Raw genomic sequence first — 25,290 nt, 5'->3', positions numbered from 1 at the left:
AGGACCGTGGCTAATGGTTCTATGACCAAAGCAAATAGTAGGGGGGAGAGTGGGCATTCCTGCCGCGTTCCTCTGGCTAGAGGGATTTCTCGGGATATGTGGCCATTGGCAGCTACGTGTGCGACAGGGTCCGTGTATAATAGTTTTATCCAGGAAATGAACCTGGGGCCAAAGCCCATATGGGCTAGTACTGCGAAGAGGTAGTGCCATTCCACCATATTGAACGCCATTCTGGCATCTAATGATAGTATGGCCGCCGGGTCTGTCAGCATGTGGGCCCTTGCTAGCGCTCCGTGCACGTGTCTGAGGTTCAGAACCGTGCTTCTGTGTGGCATGAAGCCCGATTGGTCTGGGTGAATCAGGTGTGTGAGGTGGGGCAGCAGTCTATTGGCTAGCAGTTTCGCCAAAATTTTTGCTTCTGCATTAAGAAGTGAAATCAGACGGTATGAGGTGCATTCAGTGGGTGACTTACCCGGTTTCGGAATGGCTACGATGGTCGCCATTCGTTGGTCCACGGGCAGTGTTCCTCTCCCCTGACTCTCCATGAACATGGCTAGCAAGGGCTTGCACAGCACCTCCATCATAGTCTGAAACCATTCGATTGGGATCCCATTGGGGCCCAGCGCCTTACCCGTGTGGAGCGCGTTAATTGCCGTCCGTATTTCTTCCACCGATAGGTCTGCTTCTAGGTCGTCCACAGCCTCTTGCGGCAGGGTCTCGGTCTGTACATTAGTAAGCGCTGCAATCGCTGCCTCCGCTGTGACCTCCGCCTCCGGGGTATATACCCCTTGGAAGTGATCAGCTAGGATGTCTATAATTTCGGAAGGGCGTGAGTGTATCAGCCCCTCCGCGTCTCTTAATTGCAGTATATTCCTGCCACCTTCCTTTTTTTATCTAGCCATGCCAGGAGTTTACTGGCTTTGTCCCCTATATCATATACTCTGTGTGTTGTCGCCTCTATGTTCTCAACTGTCCGTCGTCTGAGGTGGTCGCCATGTAATTGTTGGCAGAGGCGAAGCGCATGAAGCGCGTCCTCCGTCGGGTTTGCCATGTGTTCCGCGTTAGCCTTTTCCAGTTTCAGTTCTAAATCTATTAATTCTTGTTGTTGTGTACGTTTCTGTCCTGCTATTGTCGCAATCGCCTGTCCCCGTAACACTGTTTTATAGGCCTCCCATAGGGTCGTGGGGGATGTTACAGAGTCTGTATTTTCAGAAAAGTAATACTTGGTCGTTGTTTTCAAGACCTTACGGATGTGAGGGACCCTGAGCTACCCTGGGTAAATTGGATATATTCTTTTGCGTGTACTTTCAGAACATGACAAGCTCAACCTTAGTGGGGAGTTGTCTGATATACCCCGGGGTCTGATCTTCATGTCACATATTGTGAGGCAGCCCTCTCTCAGTGTGAGGAAATAGTCAATACGGGATAGGCTGTTATGGGTTGCCGAGTAATAGGTGTATTGTTGGCCTTCGGGGTGAAGACGCCGCCATATGTCCTGTAGACCTTGTGCTTCCATGAATTCACTAAAGCGGGATGGGCCGGGTGTATGGGTTCTGACCGGAAATCTATCCTGTGTATTATGAGCTACTGCGTTAAAGTCTCCCCCCACTATTAGATCACCTTCCAGGAGTTCTAACAGGAATCTACCCAGGTCTGGAAGTGCGGCCGCGTGCAGTGCCGGTGGAGTATAGACAGATACTATGTTAAGCGGCGTTCCTTCCCATTGCCCACATGCCGCTACGAAGCGGCCGTGATCATCAGTTTTGATGGTCTGTAATATGAACCGGGACGTCTTCTTCATTAAAATACCTGTCCCCCGGGATCCTGAAGTGAAGTCTGAGTGGACTATTATGCGATAGCCTCGTCTATCTAGTGCCTTACTGGTGTCACCTGTTAGATGTGTTTCCTGTAAGAGAACCAGATCCTGGTTTACCCTTCTGATGTTCTGCAGTACCAATCCTCTCGTTATCTTGTCCCCCAGTCCCCTCACATTCCAGGACATCAATTGCAGTGGTGCCACCGGGCCTGATTGAGGACTCCTCTCTATGTTATCAGTCTGCACAACTTGTGCCATCGCTTAATTGCAGAGTGTTAGTGTTGGCCTGTAATGGTGGGTCTATTCGTGCCCCGGACTGATGCCATTGTGACCGGCGTGTGTTAACCAGCACATTGCGCCATGTAGTGTACCTCACATAATCCTTAAGAGTCAAACCGTTCAAACAATCAAACCTAAACTTCCCCCCTTTCCCCCATGGTCCCCCCCACCCTGCCCCCCTGCTACACGGACTTTGAACTGCCCGCCACCCCAATTTAGCAGAGTGCCTAACCCAACCCACATATATACTCAAAGTTACTTGCTCGTTGGGGGTGAAGAACACTCCAGAGTCAGCAACCCCTCATACTCTCCTCGGAGGTCCTCAGCCCAGTGTCCATGGCAGCCCACTCGGCAATTCCATCACAATTAAATGGTCCTTGTCCATCGTACTATTATTCTTCTGTCTCTATGTCCCCGTTAACACTGTTCCTTGTTGGTGAGCGATTCGCTGCCTCAGGTCCCATCGTTGGAGCGTCCGCCCGATCATCCGTACGTTGCTCTCTAGTGTTCCTGCCCAGGCGGTGGGACTGAGAAGACGGTCTCCGGCCATCCAGCCAGTCTCTGGCTACTTCCGGATTATCAAAAAACCATGTCTTGTTTTCGGCTACCACACGCAGTCTAGCTGGGAATAGCATGGAGTATGGGATCTCTCTTTGTCTCAATTATTTTTTAATTTCTAGAAATGTCTTCCGATTACGGGCCACCTCCGCTGTGTAGTCCGGGAAGAAGGCCAGAGTGGAGTTCTGGATCCTCACCGGAGGGGATACTATTGCTGCCTGTAGGATGGCATCCCTGTCCCAAAAGTTAAATAGCCTCGCTAAGATAGGTCTCGGAGATGCCCCTTGTTTTGGCCGTCCTCCCGGTACTCTATGCGCCCTCTCGACAGCTAAGAAGGTCGACAGACCCTTAGGTTGGAGTTTCGATTTAATCAAGTCTTCCACGAAGAGATCAGTTGCTCTGGTACCTACAGATTCCGGAACTCCAAGGATTCTTATGTTGTTTCTTCGGGAGCGCCCTTCCTGGTCGTCCAACTTTTCTTTCAGCGCTTTGTTCTCTGCCGTTATTTTCTCCATCGCTGTTTGTAGTTCCGACACATCCTCCACCAAGGATTTTGTGACCAGTTCCAGCGATCCCACTTTTTAAGCCATTTTGTGGAGATCTGCTCATATGAGAGTTATCTCTGTGGAAATGGAGCCCACCGTGGTCTGTACCTGCGTCAGCGCCCGCATCACATCGTCCAGTGTCGCCTTTTTCACCCCTGCGCCATCTGCCGTCCTCGTGACGCTCGATCTTCCGTCCGCTGGGGGTGAGGCATTTTTGTCGCACGCGTATCGCTCAATGATGAGAGGAGGTTTTGAACGTCGCGCTTCTCCGTTTTAAAGGATGCGGTGAAGAGAAGCGTTCCCTACGGCCAATGACTCTCCAAACACAGCGGACCGACGTCCCACGCTATGTTAAAGATTTAAGGTAGAAAACTGAAATTTACCTTCCGCACTAACATCCTCTTGAATTGTAGACTGCCAAATAATCCGATTACTATCCACTTTTTCCAACACTGCATGAATATCACTCAAAATGATGAGAGGACGAGAGAAAAAAAATTCCAGTTAATGTTCCATTTGAGGTTGCTAATGAATAAAAGTTTCATCCGCCAGCCCGTCGCCAATAAATTGTTGTGTAAATATATACAGAATGCAATTAATCAATTATCTTCTTTATTAGGCCTGGGAAAAAGGTGTGTCTTGTCCAGCAGCTGTATCAGTACTGCTGGGACAAGTACAGAACATCGAACACATACTATTGGCATTCCGCATTCCTATGTAAGGATACAACAGAGATGTTTAAGTCTTTACTGGCACATGGAGATGAGCAAAAATTACAACTATTCTTAGGAGTAGGAGTATATCTTCAAATGAATAAATCTACACATGTGAAATGTACCTTAATGAATCAGGCCCACAATAATGTGCCCAGAACTACAGGATGTTGAGCGTAGGCTCGTGCTCAACCCTGGTTCCTTGTGTTTCAAAGTCAGCAGCTCTAGCCACCAGCCCGCTTTTGAAGATTATATTTTTTTGTGGGGATGATCTCATGATATTTGTACAAAAAAACTTAGGCCAAAACCATGAGTCGGATCTTGTCCTGGTTCGATGACAAATTTGAGAATCTACATTGAGGCTGGCCTGTCACTTATTCCCCATACAGATGGTTTTACAAAGATTGCATTATCCCATGTAAAACATTTGATGAAGATAGGAGCACGGGTTTTGATTGGGAAGATTTCATGTATCATATCCTCCAGGATAATCTGCTTCAGTGTACTCAGCATTTGCACAGCCCTGCTGCCCAAGTTCTCTTACACCTGGATGGGGGAAATTACGAGTCACCTACTCTTTGTGCACAGTATCCTTAACCCACTTTTCCTAGAAGTTTGCTTTCATAGCTCTGCATGGCAGCTTTTTTCCTCTATTGCGCTCTTGCCTTTCAATACCTTGATTAAGGCAGCAGAAACTTTGTTGACATTCCTTAGCAATTCAGGTAACTCCTTTAGTAAAAACATGCTCATCAATGTAAGTTGTCCACATTTGCTTGAGGCAACAGCTTTAATTCCTACTATTCTCATCCAGGGAATACCATGTTGTGATCTGTGAAATGTCCATTCCTTAGCGCCAAGAGGTGACTTTAGGTGAGAGAAAGCGATCCAAAATTGTATGTAAATTTACAAATCATAACATAACATACCATGACATAACATTAGATGACAATGCATAACAACACAAAATAACATGATACATCATATCAGATGGCAGCCAGAATGAAGAAGGAGGGACTTCAGGGGAAGGGAAAGACTCCAATGGCTTCTCTATGGTATTGGTAAATCTCATTTAATTTCTTGTATTGGTAGCAATGCAAATTAGGTTACATGTTATGCAAAGAGCTCTTTCTGTACAATTACTTCCAAACCCAAGTCTGTCTTCAAGATTTAAAGACATGTATGTCACCAGATGCACACATGAGACATTAAATAGGAGAGATTAGGCACGGGTAAATAGGAGACGTTATGCACAAGCAGTAATACTCAATGAGGTAACAAGACTATTGAAAGAATGAAAAGAGCACGCTGGTGTTTGCTATCCCTACAGTGTACTCTGCATCTAATACCCAGCACCATAGATACCACATATATGATTCATAGGTAAACACGTAATGGATATTTCCAGTTAGTACTAGACAGGCTTGGTTTGATTCGATTCCAATGTTTGTGGTGCATTCTTTTCAATCCATACATTTCGGCAGTGCGCCTGCCATCTTTTAGTTACAGACTAATTGGAATTCTTTTAATATTCTGTGTCCTCTTAGCACTTGCAAACTTGCCAAGTGAGTTAAAGTGTTATTTAGTTAAAGAGAAGCAATCTCTTTTGTTTTCACTCCAGACGCTCCACAAATAGATGCTCTTTGGGGAAATAATTTGGACGAGTTACTGTTTGCTAATAAGCATTCTAGCCTCTGGGAGAACATTCAATCGCAGAAGGGAAGTGCGTAGAAGAGACGGGAACCCATCGCCTGGAACACTTCATGCTTGTGGTCTATGTTTTGTGAAATATATTGTCCTAATGAGAAAACATTAGGGGTTTATACGTTCATGCATCATGGTCGTGATGGCTCTACGCTCTCAGAAAGCAGCAATCTCTGGACAAAAGACCCAGCTAAAAATAGAATTTGTTTTAATACCACACTTAGAAAAGGTTTTTGGGAAATTCACCAAAAGGCCAGGAGTAACGGAAGTGGCATTGCATGCCCTTTCCCCCAGTACCTTCACAGAAAGTGTCATTATATGACCTTTAAATTATTGATGTCACAGGAAGTGATGTCTCTTGAATTTTAACTCTGGGAGCATTAAAGGAAATTACATTACTGACGGTAAAACCGGTGCAGCAAGTGTCAGGTTGTTAAAAAGACACAACAAGTACGACAGCTATTTCATGTCTATTTAGTTACCACTAATATTTTTAAACTAAAGTAACTAAAAGATGTACCAGGTATTATATGAAAAAGTTGATAATATGAAATTGACGCTTTAAATAAACTAGCAAAATAACTGTATATTCAGGCATTCACAAATGTTGGTGTTCTGCCCATGCCAATATAATTTGTTTAGCATTCGATGGAATTCAAAATACAAAGAAAATACCTGTAGCCTGGTGTCTACTGTGCGCAGCTGACACAAGGAGCCACAGTGCTTTCTCTTCTAGTCAAGGACATGAGCCTGGCCTAGCAAAGCACAAGACCACATCGCAAAAGGAATCACCTTTAGGTGCTTTGTTTTCTTCTAAATGTTCACACTTGTTTCATGAATTAAGTGAGACATGGTGGCGAGGCTTGGTCAGCAATGGAGACGGATGCGCTCATGTAGAGCTCCATCATAGGCTCCTGCCACCGGCCAAATACATCCGTATCCAGGCATTCGGAAGGGGTCGCTGACCTCCGCGGACATCCCGGGAGCGCACTCGAGGCTCTGGGATTGCAGCGGGGACGAGAGCTGCGGAGACCCGAAACGCACTTCCCCGGCATCAGAGCTGTGCAGACGGTGTTCATAGCCCCGGGCGCCAATTGCCACGCGACACCAGGGATTGGCTCCGCCCCCTAGGCCCCCATCTGTGGCACAGCAACACACTCCATGCTTCCCCCACCTTTGATTCAGCGGTGGTGTCTGGTGACTGACTATTCCCTGCAATTGAAGGACCCTCCAAGGGGGATGTAGCGGTCGCAGAGCGGCTCTCCCCACCAATGGTGTGCTCTCTGTGGACATGAGCAGATCTGATGCGTGATCAGTGGCTTTGGCACACTACTCATTACATCCCTCCCCAGTGTCAGGCACAACACCTTTTCCTGACTCCAGGGGACGAAGTGTGACTATAGGATGCGGATGCCACAGCCTGTGGAGACTGGGGGACACAGTGGACGTCATTCACAGATGCTGAGAACTGGAAAGGGGGTGCAGAGGTGTGACTCAATCCAGATAGCAAATGTATGGGACCCCCTCGAGTTTACAGTTGGTCAGGGAAAGAGGGGAATAAAAAAGAATGCAACAAATATATTTCCCTCCTAGACCGTACTTATTCACTCACAATATAATTCATTTTCCTTTTTTTGACATTTTATCTCAAAAGTACATCAGTGACAATCACAAAAAGTTCATTTCAATATTTATTATTTGCACAAGTTCTATTTTCAGTGATTTATATAAATAGATAAAATCAGCATCTAGTAAATACAATGAAAGAAAAAAACAATTATCAAAAAACCAGACACAATTCATCAAAAAGAAATGCACAATTTGTCACAAATATATATACACAGTCCCTGGAATCATGCTACTCTCACACCAATCATACTCACACATTTAAAAACTTAAACTAAATCTGAACAAGGATGGGATTTAATTGACAAAGAAAATTCTCTATCAATAAGTGAATCTCAAAGCATTAAATGAGATTCCGCACTAGAATGGTCGACGCGCGTTTCAGTGGAGCAAGCCACCTTCTTCAGGACCTCTCCAGATGCAGACATACAGTTCCCAGGGGACCTAAAAATGTACAAAGTATATGTCACCAATACTGTACTTGAAAGTGACAAAACATTTCATATGTATCTCATTCTTTTTCTTTTTTTAAGAACAATTCATTACATCTCATGTGTGGTGTCACCCAAAAATCGGAGATATTTTACATTAATTTTTGTACTGTAAGTGGGCTCACGTTGAGGGCTCCTTCTATCCATGATTCCCGTGTGCTAAAGGCATTTCTAGGAGACACTGAGGGAACTGGGTCGGGTTACGTGTTGGACCTGTAGGCACGATCAGTTTTTCTTTTTGATACGTGTAAATATTCAGTATTCGCAACTACGCCAACGATAAATGCGGGTGTATTTCGGATATATTGCTGCACTTTGACTTTTAAAGATAAATGAATATTGCAGCTGGATTGTAAAATACGATACTCTGGTTGTTTTAGTGTGGTAGTAAAATGTGTTCTCCTCTAAGATACTGAGCTTCACAATTATGATGCATATCTTGCTTTCTATACAATCCTTGACAGATGAACTCTATTCATCCGCGTGGTTGGAAGAGCGGTTTCTATCTGAAAAGGAGCATCATACTCCATACTGATTAGTTGGAGAGGATTTAGAATATTTGACCATTTGAGTAAAAGGTTAGTATGTAACCTACCTTCTTTTCGAGGCTTCTGACTTGCGTTGTTGGCATCGCGAAGCTTGCAAGGCCCTTTCCCTTCTTTTAACAGTGGGCTGTATGTCTATCTTTCACTCACAGCTTTTGGGATTCATCTTCCAGTTTGTTGTTGTTTTTATGAACACTATCTCTCAGGAAAAATTGAAAATGATCGTGTTATCATATCTGGTAAGAAATCCTTCTCACTATATTGGTAACTATGGTCTTGTACTATTCACGATATCCATCAATTTGAAGTAACTATTAAAATTCCTCTTACAGATAGCTCAGTTGATCTCGGCTGGGCTAGTAGATGCTACCCTATATTTAGATTTTACAGCCTTTTCTTGAACTTGATGTTGGAGATAAGACTCCACTACTTATGTGAGTAGTTCCACATGTCAGAGCTAAATTAATTTCCCGTGGTTGGCATTGAGGCTAACCATTACAGGCTTGATATAAACTTTGTGTAGTTGCTGCTATAAACATTTACGAAAATTATATATTTTTTTCCCCTACTCCTCTTTTCTGAATTTTTCCCGTAGTATTGGGTGACTTGGCACACACATTATAGTTGGTTGCACAAGAAGGACTATGTTGGATAGCTATATGAAATTGTACTGTGTAGCTCTCCTTGTCTCTTTTAAGTACAGTATTGGTGACATATACTTTGTACATTTCTAGGTCCCCTGGAACTGTATGTCTGCATCTGGAGAGGTCCTCAGGAAGGTGGCTTGCTCCACCGAAACGCGGGTCGACCACTCTAGTGCGGAATCTCATTTAACCCCTTAAGTGCTGCCTCGGTGCATTGGCCGACGGCAGCACTACCTCCCCAGTGCTGCGCACGACCATTGGACGTCCATTCAGCACTAGTTCCAATGGACAGCGCAGCACTGGGGAGGAATGTTTAATAGCATCTATGAGGTTAATGCTTTGAGATTCACTTATTGATAGAGAATTTTCTTTGTCAATTAGATCCCATCCTTGTTCAGATTTAGTTTAAGTGTTTAAATGTGTGAGTATGATTGGTGTGAGAGTGGCATGATTCCAGGGACTGTGTATATAAATATTTGTGACAAATTGTGCATTTCTTTTTGATGAATTTTGTCTGTTTTTCGATAAATTTTTTTTTCTTTCATTGTATTTACTATATGCTGATTTTTTCTATTTATATAAATCACTGTATAAGGTGTCCATGATATGTAAAATATCTCCGATTTTTGGGTGACTCCAAACATGAGATGTAATGAATTTTTCTTAAAAAAAGAAAAAGAATGAGATGCATATGAAATGTTTTGAAAAAAGAAAAAAAGAAAATACAACTTGTGCAAATAATAAATTATTAAATGAACTTTTTGTGATTGTCACTAATGTACTTTTGAGATAAAATGCCAAAAAAAGGAAAATGAATTATATTATGAGTGAATAAGTACGGTCTAGGAGGGAAATATATTTGTTGTGACTCAATCCAGAGGCATTGATCCAGCCAACGCGCAGTCTATTCTACACAGGAGCTGAACCCCTGGCCCTGATAGCAGTAAGCCCACTACTGCACAGCCGTCCGTGACCGTCTCGCCCTGTTTCGCTCGGAGCTTCATGCCTCAGACTGTGAGGCGCACAAGAGGTGCAACGTCTTTCAGAGACTGGAGATCATTGCCCTAAGGCCACAGGGATCACCTTAGAGGCAATAACAGGTACAGATTTCCTTCCCCGTGCCACCTCCACAAGGCCAACTATACTGAGCGGTCCTATGCTAACACGTGCTGCATTGTGTTGACGGCTTCCCTGCTTTCGAGAGGCACGTGGAGCCTTCATGTCGCGAGGGGGGCTCACGAAGACAGACATCAGAAGTAATGCGGCTCCACCCCCGCAGACTCAGGCCCATGCTAACAAGATGACGGGCTCGGACGCAGTGGATCCGATGTCGCATAAACTGGATGCGGTATTAGCGGTAATTGAGAATCTTGGGGAAACTATGAATCAGATCCGTGCCTCTCTCAAAGATAAAATCGACAAAGTGGCAGTTGAGCTTACCCTGCTTCACGAGGACTGCCGAAAACTGGCGTATCGCACTGCCTCCGCCGAAGGGATCATTGCTGATGTCTCTCCAAGAGTCTCCACAGCAGAGAAACAGATTCAGAGCCTCCTTGACTGTGTGGACTTCTTGGAGGAAAGGGCTGAAGATGCAGAAGGCCGTACCCGAAGCAACAATCTATGTGTGGTAGGCCTTCCGGAGGAAACAGAAGGGAGAGATGCGGTAGCCTACACTGAACAATGGAATATGGCACCCTTTCTCCGTACTTTGTTGCTGAACGGGTGCACAGAGTACCTGCCAGGCCTCCCAAATTGGGCTCCAACCATCATCCGCTTTTGATTCACTTACTGAATTACAGAGACATGGATGCAAAACTCCAGGGTAAAAGAAAGTTGCTGGAGGTCCTAGTGGATAAACATAAAATCATGTTCTTTCCAGACTATACAATGCAAGTCCAGAGACAGTGTTATTCATTCATGGCAGTGAAACGGGTACTCCGACAAATACTCGTTGCTGTTCCCGACGAAACTCAGAGTAATTGCAAACGTAAAAACCCACTTTTTTACAACCTCAGAGGGGGCAGAAGAATGTCTGGACACTTAAGACTCCTCGAGGGCGGGCCTCCACCGTGAGCAGGAGAGAGTTGACAACCGCAGCATCCCCATGACATCGCTGCAGGGGGCGGAAGAAGTCCCAACCCCCTACCTCTCTGTCCTTCGGCCCGCCCCGGAACTGATCCTAAGCGGCCAACTGCAGGCGGTGGTGGACATCAGCGGGCGCAAGAATGAGAGACTAATTCGACCTCCGATCAACAAGGGCCACCAAGTGATGATGATCTCTCGTACAGCTTCTTTGCCTCTCAAACCTCCTGTGATCTGCCCGAGATCACCCCACAGACTTTCAACGAGATTGCTTGAACTTCAGATGCTTTTTGCCATTAATATGCTGTCCCACCCACCCCGGAAAGGACTGTCGTCCACATTTACTCAATTTTCTGGGTTCCAATGATTGTCTTCTGCATTGTACTCCCTCACCTGAGATGTTAGGCTTCCAATGTTGTTGCTACTGATGCAACAACATGTGGGATGCCGGGGTTCGACCACTTGTCTAGCTCTGGGACATCTAGGCGAGTTGACCCTGTGGCACCTGCTCCTAAGGGAACATCAATTATGAAATGGAGGCAGTACCCCAGAATGTGTAGACTCGGCCGGGGCAACAAGGTAGCCAAGGGAGACGTATCCCCAGCTACTGACACTTAGTATGTTACTGTGCAAATCAGTCCCCCCCAGACGTTGACTGTATGCTATTCCTGCCTGTTATTTGTTTGGGCTGTTGCCTGTTGCACACTCGTCCTTCTGCTATTTTTCGTTATGTATGGTTTAAATTCTTGTTCTGCTATCCATTACCCCGCACGACATACTGACCACTCATCTGGTCCACACAGCAGTGAAAACTCTACATGTACTTGTACAGGCCTACTGCTGGCTCTTCCTGCCCCTCGGCCTGATGGGACATTGTGCGCTCCTCTCTTTCAGTTATTATGGCCCGATACGGATAGGAACTTGGAACGTGCGGGGTTTACATGACCCGTTGTGATGATATCACATCTATATCTCAAACGTCACCATATACACATTGTACTACTCCAGGAGACGCACATACATAAACCTGAGGTGACACGCTTGCCTAGGCGCTGGAGGGGACAATTATATGCCACAGAATACTCTGTGTATGCACAAGGGGTTCTGTTGTGGGTTAGACCGGGGACCCCTTTTTGAGTGGTGGACTAATGTATTGACAAGGAGGGTAGATATGTCATTGTTAAAGGCACCCTAGATGGCAGACCTGTGATCATTGCCTCACTATATGCTCCCAATACTGACCATTTCAGAGAACAAAAGTCCTAAGCAAAGTAATAATGTAAACACAATAATTAGAATATAACCAATGTTGGGTTACTCTAGCAGTCCAATGTCCAGCCGGACATGGAGTTTTATTTATACAATGGAGAAAATAAGGTCAAAAATACTTTGAACATCTAAAATAGTGAGGCACAAGCCTGTACCTTTAAACGACCAGGAAGTGTGGGATAATGGGGTAACAATACAGACATTAGAACCAAAACACAAATACAGGCAAAGACTTTGAGCTTTTGGCCACCTGCATTCAGTTATAAATAGCAGCAAGTTTCGACCAAAAATAGATACCACTAGTTAGACACAGTGGATATTTGTTGTTCTATTTGGAAAAGTCGACGTTTCAATCCCTTGCTCAAGGTAACCTGGGATCATCATCAGTACTAGAAATTGACATTATCCTGGTTCAAAGCATTTAGTGCCTGTTAGGGTAAAAACAGGGAGACAAAAGAAATTGGCCTATAAGAAACAATGACAAACATTTGAAAAAGTTTACAGTAGGTCAGCGAGTTTATGGCATAATTACACCTAGTGCTCTTGCAGACATTCGTGGGGAGCAAGGTTCGAGGGTAGAGCATGCGGTACTGGTTGTGACTAGTAACGGCGTGGAGCCGGAAGTGCCGCGGGAAGTGCGGTGTGAAGCAAATGGAGGTGTCAAGCGTCTGAGACCCGCTGGCTTAAGTCGCAAAGGGATCTTCAGTAGTTGTATGTTGAAAACACGCAAAGAGTAACGGTTTTTATGGGTGACTGCTCATACACCTAGCGTTAAGTTTACCTCTTAGATAGCAGTGTTTACTATTATTTCTTTATGTTTGTTTGCAGTATTCTTTAAAATACGGCCGAATGCCGAACTGAACTTTTTAGAGTAGGGTCTGTTTTTGAGAGCTGGAATTGGCCCTTTTTACATAGCAATAAATTGAGACATATGCTTTATTTGCATTTATTTACTGCTATGCGGCATGTTTAGATACTGGGTTGCTTACAAATGGGACCATTATGATGCACGTAAATACGAGCTGGCAGGATCAACTCAGGAATTTCAGCCAGGTTTGCAGTCCTATCGCTATGTTGCTTAAGCTGAGGTGGACGCCGTGTGTACGATCTGACGTCACACGCCAACTTGAGATTCTTAACTAGCTTGAAGAAACAGATTTGTTGCAATGAGCAGAGTACAGTGGAGTTCGTTACGCTTGGTTCTAGACATGGTAAGCGGTTGCATAATTCTGTGTCAGGACGAAGGCTCCGATTATGCTTTCTCTATTTCTTTACTGGATAAACACAGCAGCCAATCAGCACACAGTAAAGAAAAACGTAATACAACCCATGAACCTGGGTAACCATAGAGTATAACACTGTATATAAAGGGCCATAGAGATGACCACTTCCTCTTTCTTTGCTGCTGCCGCAGCCAGTTAAGTGCACATTTCTTTCTACTCTAACATTGTTACTTTAACTGTATTTTCATTTATTTATCGCGCTTTGCGCTGTTAATTTGCAGACTGTTGATACTCAGTTACCGGCTGTTTGTATTGTGGCTCAGCCTGCGCTCATTTGTTCCGCTTCGGCCGCTCGTCTCTCTTCTTTCGGCGCTCTGCATTCTGCATTCGTTGGGGAGCGTGTGTCACCTCCTGGTTGTGGTGCGCTATCGCTGCGTCGCATTTCACTTGTGGAGCGGGAGACGAAGGCGAGGAGACCGCGCGCTTGGTACGTGCGTCTTCTCTTTCTGGCAGGCTGGTGTCAGCGCGCATGCGAGACACCTTCATTTGCATTGTTGACATTTCCTGTCACGGAACTCGACGGCAATAGCTGAGTTTACCTCACAGCCTATGCCCACAGCCTGCGTTCAGTTTGCCTTCAATTACGCCCCATTTTCACAGATAAGTGGGGTTGTCATTCTCTGCATAGGCTCTGCCTAGAGTGGGTTACTCATGCAAGCCCTCCCTCCACTGAATATTTGTTATTATTTTGGTCAGGTTTCTTGACCTGGTCCTTGTCTGGCTTGCATTTGGGGTACCACTCCCTCTGAATTGGCCTTGGCTATTAACATTTTTGTCTTCCTTTTTGTGGGCATTTGACTGGCAGACTTTGTCGCCATGGGAGATTTCTATGAGGAAGAAGGTTACTATTATGACGAGGGCAAGCCCTCTGGAGATGTGGATGAATACATGGGACATGCTCTCTTTCAAGCAATCGCTCCTTTGAAGAGACATTTATCAGAATATGCCGCTCAGCAGGGTTGGTTGCCACCTCCTTCCAAGCGCTCTAAAACATCTCCCAAGAACCCTCACCATTCGGACTTTGCCAAATTAGCAAAGACTCTGTCTTCTGCGCCTCCTTCCAAAAAGTCAGCTGCCTCTGGCCTTTCAAGTCCTAATACAGATTCTGATGCTGACTCCTCCTCATCTTCTTCTTCTTCTGTGCCTACGAAGCCGCCACCTTCGAAGAAAGCTCGCAAAGAACATTTTGTAGATGCCCCCTCTACTTCACATGTGCTTACCTTTGACCCCACGGATATTGTTCATCCAAATTCATCATTATGGTCGCCCTATCCTGAAGTGGCGGATTATATTCAACGCCATATTCGCCGTCCTTTCACGAAGGATGTGCGTGCGCGCTTGCACTCAGAGTGTTGTGGACCAGACAATGGTCACATACATGAAAAAATATTCTAAGGACCCGAAAAAAGGTATTGACCGTTCCTGGCGTTCCTGTCAGGACAAGATGTTGGATCTGCTTGGTCCCCTAACAAAAATTCTGGATTTGAGCTGTCGGGCCAAGGAATCAGGTGCTTTGCTTGACCCAGATGAATTGGTGCAATGGTCGCAGCGGGCAATTTGCATCTTAGGTAATGCAAACTGCGCCTTGTCAACTGAACGGCGCAGCTCAATCCTTATGAAGTTGGATCCCAAACTTACGGACTTGGCCTCTTCCGAGTGAGGGCCCCAAGCCCAATGTTTATTATTCGGTGCACCTTTCCTTAAAGAGCTCTCTAAGTTCGTGGCCACTTTCAGTGGTTTGGATAAGGGCCAAGACAATTTGCGCAGGGCATTTTGCCCGGTTTTTGGCAGGGCCGGACGAAGGGGACGCTCGTTCGGCCGTGGTTCCGACCAGACATCTCAGAGAGGTTTCAAGTCCCAGAGAGGTAATCAAGATTTCTCCACCGGAAAGTCCAATTTCTATCCTTCCCAAAAAGGCAGAGGACAATATAAGAAGGGAGGTTACAACGGTAACCAAGGTGGACGACAAGATTCATCAGCCTCAGGTGAGCTTGATTCTAGCTTCAGATGTGGTTCTGGGGGGCAGACTGCAATATTTTCTCCCAAATTGGCCGTTAATCTCAAGCGATGCCTGGGTGTTGGAGACGGTACAGGGCTTCAAAATAGAATTTTACACTCACCCTCACCAACACCAACGGCCCCAACCTCTTGTTTTTTCCCAACAAGATCAGACCTTCATCTCCGCAAAGAGATCGTTCCTCTTCTGACCAAAGGGGCCATCGTCCCCACTTTACCTCATCCACAGGGCTTCGTAAGCAATGTTTTTCTAGTGGAGAAAAAAGGAGGAGCATCACGTTTGGTCCTCAATTTAAAGGACTTCAACGGCGGAGTGGTGTATCGCCATTTCAAAATAGAAGGTATACATCTTCTCCGAGATTTGCTTCAGGAAGGCGACTGGATGGTTTGCCTGGATCTGAAGGATGCTTACTTGTCAGTCCCGATTTATGCACCTCATCGCCGCTATTTACAGTTTCAGTGGCTCGGGACCTGGTACGAGTACAATGTCCTTCCGTTCGGCCTTTCATCAGCTCCGTGGTGTTTCACAAAGCTTCTTCGTCCAGTAATGGAGTCTTTGAGGTCGCGCGTAGTTCGCTTAATTGTCTATCTGGACGATATTCTCATCTTAGCTCAATGTCCTCTTCTTATTCAGTCTCACTTACAGTGGTCAGTAGATCTATTACAATCTCTAGGTTTTCTAGTAAATCCACAGAAATCCGACTTTGTTCCGTCTCAATTGATGGATTTCCTTGGTTTTCAAATAGATTCGGTCTCTTGTCAGCTACTCTTGCCAGGTCAGAAGATCAGGTCCATCAAGAGGGACTTGCGACTTCTTCTAGCTCAACAGACTGTCTCCTTGCGATCGCTGGCTCGAATAGTAGGTCTTCTGTCCTCTTCGATTCAAGCAATCTTTCCGGGTCCGTTGCATTACCGCACTTTGCAGCGGCTCAAGATCAAACATCTGCAGGAGGGTGTTCGTTATTCGGATCATGTTCCTCTTTCAGAGGATGCCCGAACAGTGATTTTGTGGTGGTTGGACCACATGGAGTCGTGGAACGGCCGGGCATTGTTCGGGAGGACCCCGGATGTTGTGATCGAATCCGATGCCAGCCTTTGAGGCTGGGGAGCCCGATGGAGCCCTGTTGCAACGGGGGGTCGTTGGTCACGGGAGGAATTGTCTCTCCACATCAAGTGCCTGGAGCTTCTGGGGGACCCTTTTGCGATTCGATGTCTGTCTCCTCACAAGACGTCTTGTTGCATTCTGCTTAGAATGGACAATATATCTGCAGTGTGTTATGTCAACAAACTGGGGGGTACCAGGTCCAGACTTCTGGCAGCGATTGCGAAAGACTTCTGGCATCTTTGTCTGCAACGTCAGATCATAGTTATTGCAGAATACTTGCCGGGCCGCGACAACAGGATCACGGATTGGAATTCTCGTCATCTCACCGATTTCAGCGACTGGAAACTTCACTCCCGCATCTTATGCATGCTGTCCAGGATTTGGGGTCCTTGTCACCTGGACCTATTTGCCTCTCGCCTCAACGCTCAGATTCTGCGATTCTTCAGTTGGCGACCGGATCCGGAGGCATTTCTCCAATCTTGGCCTCCTCTCCCGTCTTATGCCTTTCCTCCATTCGTAATGATTCCACGGGTTCTGGCCCGTGCGAGACTTTTCCGAGCGGAGCTCATTCTCATCACTCCTCTTTGGAGGGCTCAAGCTTGGTTTCCAGTTCTTCTGGAGATGAGCTGCTCGTCGCCGCTCCTTCTTCCCCACAGATGGAATCTGTTGTTCGACCCTCTTCGCGAACTGCACCCTCTGGTTCTGTCGGGTCAACTCCGTCTGGTGGCGTGGAGGATTTCGGGGGAGGCTGGAAAGTCCCGGGGTTATCTGGAGACGTTACCCGATTTATCACTGAAGCTTGGGCCCCCAACACACGTAAGCGTTATGCATCAAGTTGGAAACGCTGGTGTGATTGGTGCGCACAACGGTCGGTGGATCCCGCAACAGCAGATCTCCCTTTTATTGTCAATTTTCTGGCCTCTATGGCTTCCTCTGGGTTGGCTTACAGAACGGTCAATCATTTTTGTTTTGCGATCTCTGCGGGTCACGTTTCTATTGATGTTAAACCTGCTGGGGAACATCCCTTGATCTCTAAGTTACTTAAAGGCGCCCGGATGGTTAAACCTCCTTGTCCCAAATATGCTTCCCTGTGGGATGTCTCAATTGTGTTGCGGTTTTTGGAGGCCTGGCCTGCTAATCCTTTATTGACCCGTAAACAACTCTCCGCAAAATTGACTATGTTGTTGTGTTTGATTACTTGCAAACGGGTTTCTGATGTACAGGCTTTGGACCTGGCAGGTCGCAATTTTTCCCCGGAGGGTGTTACTTTTTGTTCTTTCACGACGGACTAAATGTAATACGTCTTCGATTACATATCCTTCTTTTCCTCACAACCCTCAATTGTGTGTAGTCCAATGTATCAAAGATTACAAGGTAAGCACTGCTCCTTTTCGTTCTGATTTACAAGGTCAACTATTGATTGCTTTACAGAAACCTTTCAAGCCCGTTTCTCCTGCTACTCTAGCACGCTGGTTACGATGGCTCATGCTAGAAGCAGGCATTGACATTTCTCTCTTTGGTGCCCATTTGACACGGGGAGCTATGGCTTCCAAGGCCTTTTCCATGGGTGTCAGTCTTCATGACATCATGAAGGCCGCTGATTGGTCTTCTGACTCTGTTTTTAAAAAGTTCTATTTTAAACCTATTGTGAGTGTTGCTTCAGTAGTGGTGGATGAGCTTTGAACAAGCATAATCGGAGCCTCCGTCCTGACATAGAATTAAAAATTTGCTAACATTCATGCCAAGAATTTTCAATTCTATTAAGGACAGGAGGCGAGGATTATCCCACCCTGATTTCATTCTTTATAATGGATTGTATTGCTTTATGCTTTTGCTATGCCATAAGGTTGATTGTTCTATGAAATGTTCCCTCCCTGTGATGGATTCTATGATTCTTTCCTTTTCGGATGGACTTTACGGCCCTGTTTTTTCTTCTTCCAGGCTCCGACCTTAAATGAGGTGTGCGTCGAATTCCTCCTGTTGGTTGGTCTTCTGCTGTTCTTGGGGATATGGGAAGTTCCCTCGTCTCTTCCACCTGATGACGACCGCTTCGCGGGACATTCTTAGTGGATTGTTGAAGTTACCGTTTTTGAACTATTCTGTTGTAATGACTCTGGACAAAGAAAGAGGAAGTGGTCATCTCTATGGCCCTTTATATACTGTGTTATACCCAGGTTCATGGGTTATATTACGTTTTTCTTTACTGTGTGCTGATTGGCTGCTGTGTTTATCCAGTAAAGAAATAGAGAAAGCATAATCTTCGCCTCCTGTCCTTAATAGAATTGAAAATTCTTGGCACGAAAGTTAGCACATTTTTAATTGTTTGATTACCGGAGAAGTTTTGGCTGACCCCGGGTTTGTATATGTTTTTGTGCTTACAGCCGACCTAATAAATAGCAATATTTCATTTTCATCTAGTGCTTATTATTATTATGCTTTGTTCATAGCAGTGCGTACTCGCTGTGTGGATCCTTCCCAGCAGATTTCGGCTTCAGATTGGTTCTCCATTACATTGTACTTGTGGAGGTGAGCTAGGTTAGCGTTGTATATAATAATGAGCATGCAACTTCTTTCTGGTTGTGGCACGCCGCACCTCTTTGCATGTTTTGAACACTGTTTTTACATGGTGATTTTCACAATTTAATGCACATTTTATTCATATATTATAGATTGCATTTTCATTTTCCTACACATTGCCTAGGGGCTTTGGGCTATAATACGGCTTGTATCCTAAAATTTCAATCCTGTTCATTTGAAAAAGTTTAAATTTAGAATTACCAGAGTCATACGTTGTTATGTATATATCTTTGCAGTATTACCCTGATGAAGGTGCTGGGCACCGAAAGGCATTGGGAAGTTTGAGAAAACATTTCTGTGACGTAACAAGAAATGAAACTCTTCAAAGGAAAATAAATGTTGACACAGTGACTGGAGTTGTTTGTATAGCGTTTGGATACAAAATTGAACTGTTTTGTTTGGGAATAATATTTTTTCATTATTTAGGATGCTTGACTACTAATATGCAGCAAAAAATTATTAGCTTATTGAAAAACAAGTTTAATTTTTATCATAAATTACCATATGTTGAAGCTAAATCATAGCTATACCTTATAGGATTTGTGAGCAGTGCGCTCTTGGACTCCAACAGGTTAAGTTTGACATATGTTGCATATTTTATTGCCTTGTAGGGGCTAACCATGCCATACCTAGGGCAGCACCATTATATGAATTTTTATAAATTTGTATAACTGCCTGTCAAGTTGATTGAAATTTGTTGTAGAGTACTGGTGTGCAGGTTACATACTCCCATTTGTATGTTTATTTGCTTAGCCATCCTGTGTGCCTCTACTTGGTTGTAGATTGAATGTCTAGCTTTGAAGTGACAGGGGCTAGGGATGTAAATTCACTGTAGACAGACACTGGGGGGGTCGAGGTGTGTCTTGTCTTTCCTGGATGAGTCAGCGCTAGGCTGAATAGACCTGGTCTTCTTTAAGAGTAGTGGGAGGAGTTTCACGAGACCTGAATAGGCCTGGTCTTCATTTAGAGTGATGGGATGTGATTTCCCTCGCACCTGAATGGGCCTGGTCTACCATGGACAATGCAGTCTCCACCTCCTGCCAGGAAGCTGGATGATAAAGGACAGAACTGGTTTGGGCTGAGCACAAACACTTTCCACCAAAATGAACAAAGAAGGAAGAGTACTGCCTCTTTGCTATGTTGTTGCTTTGCTGGGTTTCCCACCACTTGCTGCTTCAGCCTTGAGCAGTGAAAGTAATGGACTGAACATTCTTCACTTATCGCTGAGTATCTCCAAGGGCTTGAAATAGAGCTTACCTCCTGTTCGCAAAGTTTCATGGACAGCAAAGACTTCACTTATCTCTGGGTACCGCCTCTGGAACTGTGGGTTTCAGTTGCTACAGAGAGGGAAAGCAGCCAACACTGTGACCAACACTGCTGCTGGCTCCGTGTCCTGAAGGCACCGCTATACTTCGCACCGCAACCCTGTTCTCACCGACGATGACCGCTGCTGCCACTGAGCCGCAGCCTGCACCACAACCTGTGGGCAAAGCACTCCGCACTGCATCGTTTCGCACCGCTGACACACCAACAATGTTGTTGCCCGCTGACCTCGACATCCATGATAGCACTGTGGTTTGGGGGCACCGCTCGTAAGTCACACGATGTACCACCCTATCCCACACCGCAGTCTGGGCCAACCAACACCAGCTCCCATCAGCCGGCACTGTTGCTTGCACCATGACCTGTCAGCACTTCCAACAGTACTGCCACACTCCACACCACAGCCCTGGTCTCACCAATGCCGCTGGATGACCGTCAGCGAGCTGTTGCCAGCATCGCGACTTGAGGGCATTGCACGCCATTACGCTTTACATCGCAACCCTAATGGTTGCCATGACCAGCCTGCACTGACGTGGTCGGCTGGAACCAAATGTACTATTTATGAGTCTGCCGACAATAAACTCCAGTCCACACCAGCGCAGTTGGCCTGAACCGTTGGATTCTCCTATTTTCAGCACTGTGGTAGCCCCGGAGGGAGCTACCGGCTTCAAGGAACTGGATTTTAAAGTCATTCTTACAAGATCATATTTTTGATTACTGTATGTTGGGCATTTATCATATTGGTCTTGTTTGCCCAGATAAATATTGGGTATTTTTCTAACACTAGTGTGGTGTCATTTTGTAGTGCTTCCACTGTATTACTGTTGGTTATGTGCAAATGCTTTACACACTACTGAGACAAACCTGACTGCTCGTGCCAAGCTACCATGGGGGTGAGCAGGGGTTATTTTCAGTAGTGTATTCCCATATCCTGACTAGAAGGAAGGGTCCCTATTTGGACAAAGGTGCAAACCATTGCCAAGTAGAGACCCCCATTTCTAACACTGGTTGTCAGGGGTGAGAATAGGACTTGCACACCACATATTGTCTTTCTCAGTTTGCCTTCTGGAAGTATTGTTGAGAACTGGAACTCTGGTTAGTTGTTGTACCTGTGAGGCCTTGATAAAATGGAAATCAACATTTGGCACTCAGTGTGTTGCCTGTGAAGAGGAGATCTACAAGGTGGGATCTTGAGGCAGCCCTGTTTTGTTATGAGGAAACATGTTGGGTAGCAGCACTACCAGAAGACTCTGAGGAGGAGTCTGAGGGAGAGGATCCCCAGCCAGAGTATCAGAAGGGCAGTGGCCCTGAGAAGGAAACATATGGGGAAAGATGGACTCGGGAAGAAAAGAGTAGGATCCGTGCTCGTGATCGGAGACTGAGAGAGTTTGACTGGAAACTCAGGAGGGCTGAGACCAAGAGAGCCTTAGCCCAGGAAAAGAAAAGTGTGTTGCTCAGGACCTGAGCTTGGCTGGGATGGAGGTAGAAGCCATGAGGGTGGAGTCCAGCTCAGATGGTGAAGGCAAAAGTGTTAGGGCTCGTACTGACCAGGGAGATGTACACACACACACACACATACACGCTTGGTGCCCTGCTTCAAGGAGGGGGTGGTCATTCACCAGGGGGTTCAGGATTGTGATGTAACTCCACTGGTGCACAATGTCCCTGAGGTGGATTGGGGAACTGGTACAGGGGATCATATTCCTAGTGGTAGGAAGGACACCCTACTGACTCTAGATGAGACTTGCAGGGAGAGGGGTTCCCTCATGGTAGAAGCCCTGGTAAGTGAGAATGGAGACCCCCCCCCAGAAGAGTATGGTTGGAGCGACAGCAACAGTCAGACACTGTTTCACCAGTCTTTCGAGGATGTTGTGGCGTACTTTTCTGAGGCACGTTAGGACCCCCTAAGTTGACCTGGAAGGTGGATGATTCATAGAGCCACCAGGCATTGGCTATAAAAGCATTCCTAAAGACGAATCTCCAGAGTGTCATGAAGAGGTACCCCATTCTATCCTGTTGAATGGTTTCTCTCTATTCAGGGAGAGAGCTAGCATATTGTCTAGCATCATCATGTCCTCGGCGAACCACAAGGCATGGGCCAGGTAGTGGAAGTGCTTCCGAAGGAAGCGCTCGGGGACAAAGCCCACCTGGGAATGACGGATCAGGGTCTGAATCACCACCCGGAGGTGAGCTGCTAGGTCCCCGGTAAGATCTTAACATCCCCTTTAAGCAGAGATATGGACCTGTTGCTGTCACAGAAGAAGGGGTCCGTCGTAGGTTTGGGGAGGACTGCAAACAGGGCTTTATTGAAGATGAGACAGAGGGAGAATGTGCTTTCTTCCTCCAGGAAAGCCTCATATAAAGAGATCGCCACGTCCTCGCCAACCATTTGTTGAACTCCACCAGGGAGCCATACTCCTCTGGAGCTTTATGGTATGGGAGCTTTAAGGTAGCCTGTGTGATTTCCACTTTGATGTTCTCCCCTTGGAGCAGGTCCCTTCTCGACTTGTTGAGACATGGGAAGACGTATCTCATCAAAGAACGCCTCCAGGCAAGTAGGGTCCTCTGCCACCTCTCTGCTGTCCAGAGTCCAATAGAAAGCCTCAAATTAATTCACGATGTCCTGCGGTCAATTGAAGATGATGCCCTCCACGGACCTAATGTCCAGGATGGCCCGAGCTGCCACCTGTTGATGTAATTGGGCTGCCAAGAGCCGTCCTGCCTTCTCACCCTACTCACAGTGGCAGACCTTCAACTGCTGTCATGCGTATTCAGCCTTGGAGGTGTAAAGTGCATTAAGGTCCATGGCTGCTTTTTGAGCACCGGAGGGGCACTGAGGGGTTGGCAGTATGGCGATGGGTGAGAGATGTGATGTTGTCTTCTAGGGTCCTTCGCCATGCCACCCTGTGGGCATTGACAAGGTCCGAATCTCTCATCAGCTTGCCCCATATGGTCACCTTTGTGGCCACTCAAAGGATATGCAAGAAACTGATAGATCCCCTGTTGTGCTCCAGGTAGAGATGGAGATGTGAGTTTGCAATTTAGATTTGCCTGGGGGAAAAATAGCGTGAGATGTTGAGGTGCCATGATTTTTGGCCAGTTGAGGTGAGTCCTAAATCCAGGGATAGGAGGACTTGAGAGTGATCGGAGAGCACGTCCTTGAGTATCGGTGACTCCAGCAAGAGAGCCACCACTGGTTGGGAGACCAGGAAGTTGCCCAGCTGAGATTGGGTGCCATGCACCTGCGATAGAATGGTGAACTCTCGGTCCGCAGGGTAGGATAAACGCCAGAGGTCTGTTAGACCTTGATAAACGGTCAGGAGGACCCAGTCTGCGATATTCCCTACATTAAGCATCTGATGTGGTCCAAGACAACATCATGGGCTACATTCCAGTCCCCCCTAATGAGCCAGTAGGCGGCCCCATTTCTGTCTTGAGGTGGTTAAGCTAAAGCAAAAACTGGAGTTTTGGCTCAGTCTGTGCATACACAGACCTGATACAGAATATCCGCCTGCCCAGGCGGAGCTTTGAGAATGCATAGCGGCTGTCTGGGTTTGTCCACGTTCTGAGGATACTGAAGGGTAGAGATCGGCACAGGTGGATCACCACTCCACATTTTTTAGGTTGTCCAGGCTAATGAGATGCTGTGGCAGGTGGGCTGCTGTGAATCACTTTCCCCACACAATCGCACTTAATAAAGTGCATGAGTCTATCAATGTTGCACTTGCCACTCTGAGATTTGACTGACTGGTCCTACGATCTGTCCTGTTGGCGAGCCCCACCTCAAGGCTCCTGGAGGAGGCCAGACATTGAGCTGGGAGTCATCTGGGGTCCCACCAGTGCCTTGTTCAACCTCTGGTTCGAGAGGTCATCAAAAAGGATTACAGCTCCTCTGGGTCAAAGAAGTCCCTAAATCTGCCATCCTTTGTGCTCCAGGCAGACTCAAAGAGACCAAATTGGATGTCCAGTTTCTGCGGTAGAGGCCACAAGCCCAGGAAGGCCTTCTTTTTGTTGGTGGTCTTCCATGAATAATCTGCACTGATGTGGATCTTGTAGCCGTCAAAGTCATATGGACCATAGGTGCAGGTCATGGCCAACAGCTGCCAAACCTCCTTGTGCCAAAGGAGCAGTAAATGAGGGGGTGTGCACAACTTGTTGGTGCCAAATGGAGTGGGCCCAGGCAATGGTCTCTCTGCTGCTCTAAGGGAGGAAAGTAGGACAGCCTTGTAAGGGTAGAGAGGAGATCCCTAAGGAAGCCTCAGGCATCAGAGACCAACTCAAGTTGTGGAAATCTGAAATAACAGATGTTGTCCCTGCGTGTCCTGTCTTCCAGGTCAGTATGCTTGTTTTGCAGGTGCCACAGTTCTGAATCTGGATCTGGGAGGCAATTGAGCCGCTCTTCCACTGTTGGCAGGTGATGCTCAACCACACTCAACTAAGTCATTGAAATCTGCAATATCCGCCCGGATCGATTTGGATTCTTCAATGAGGTCAGATATCTTAGCAGCCATACCCTCCAGATGGTAGCCTAACACCATGATTTTTTGATGGATGTGGTCCAACGTGGGGTCCAGGGGCGAGCCAGGTGGGGATGGGGTGGCAGCAGCTGCAGGGGACACCAATGATGTAGTCGAGGAGCAGGGCTGTGAAACCACCTCAGTGAAGAACAGCTGATGCGTCGCCTGGCCGGAGGGCATTTCTGGGTGAGGAGCGGGGG

The sequence above is a fragment of the Lissotriton vulgaris genome, chromosome 6, assembly GCF_964263255.1.
Source record: "Lissotriton vulgaris chromosome 6, aLisVul1.2, whole genome shotgun sequence".
Classification (NCBI taxonomy): Eukaryota; Metazoa; Chordata; class Amphibia; order Caudata; family Salamandridae; genus Lissotriton; species Lissotriton vulgaris.
This window is presented reverse-complemented; position numbering follows the sequence as displayed.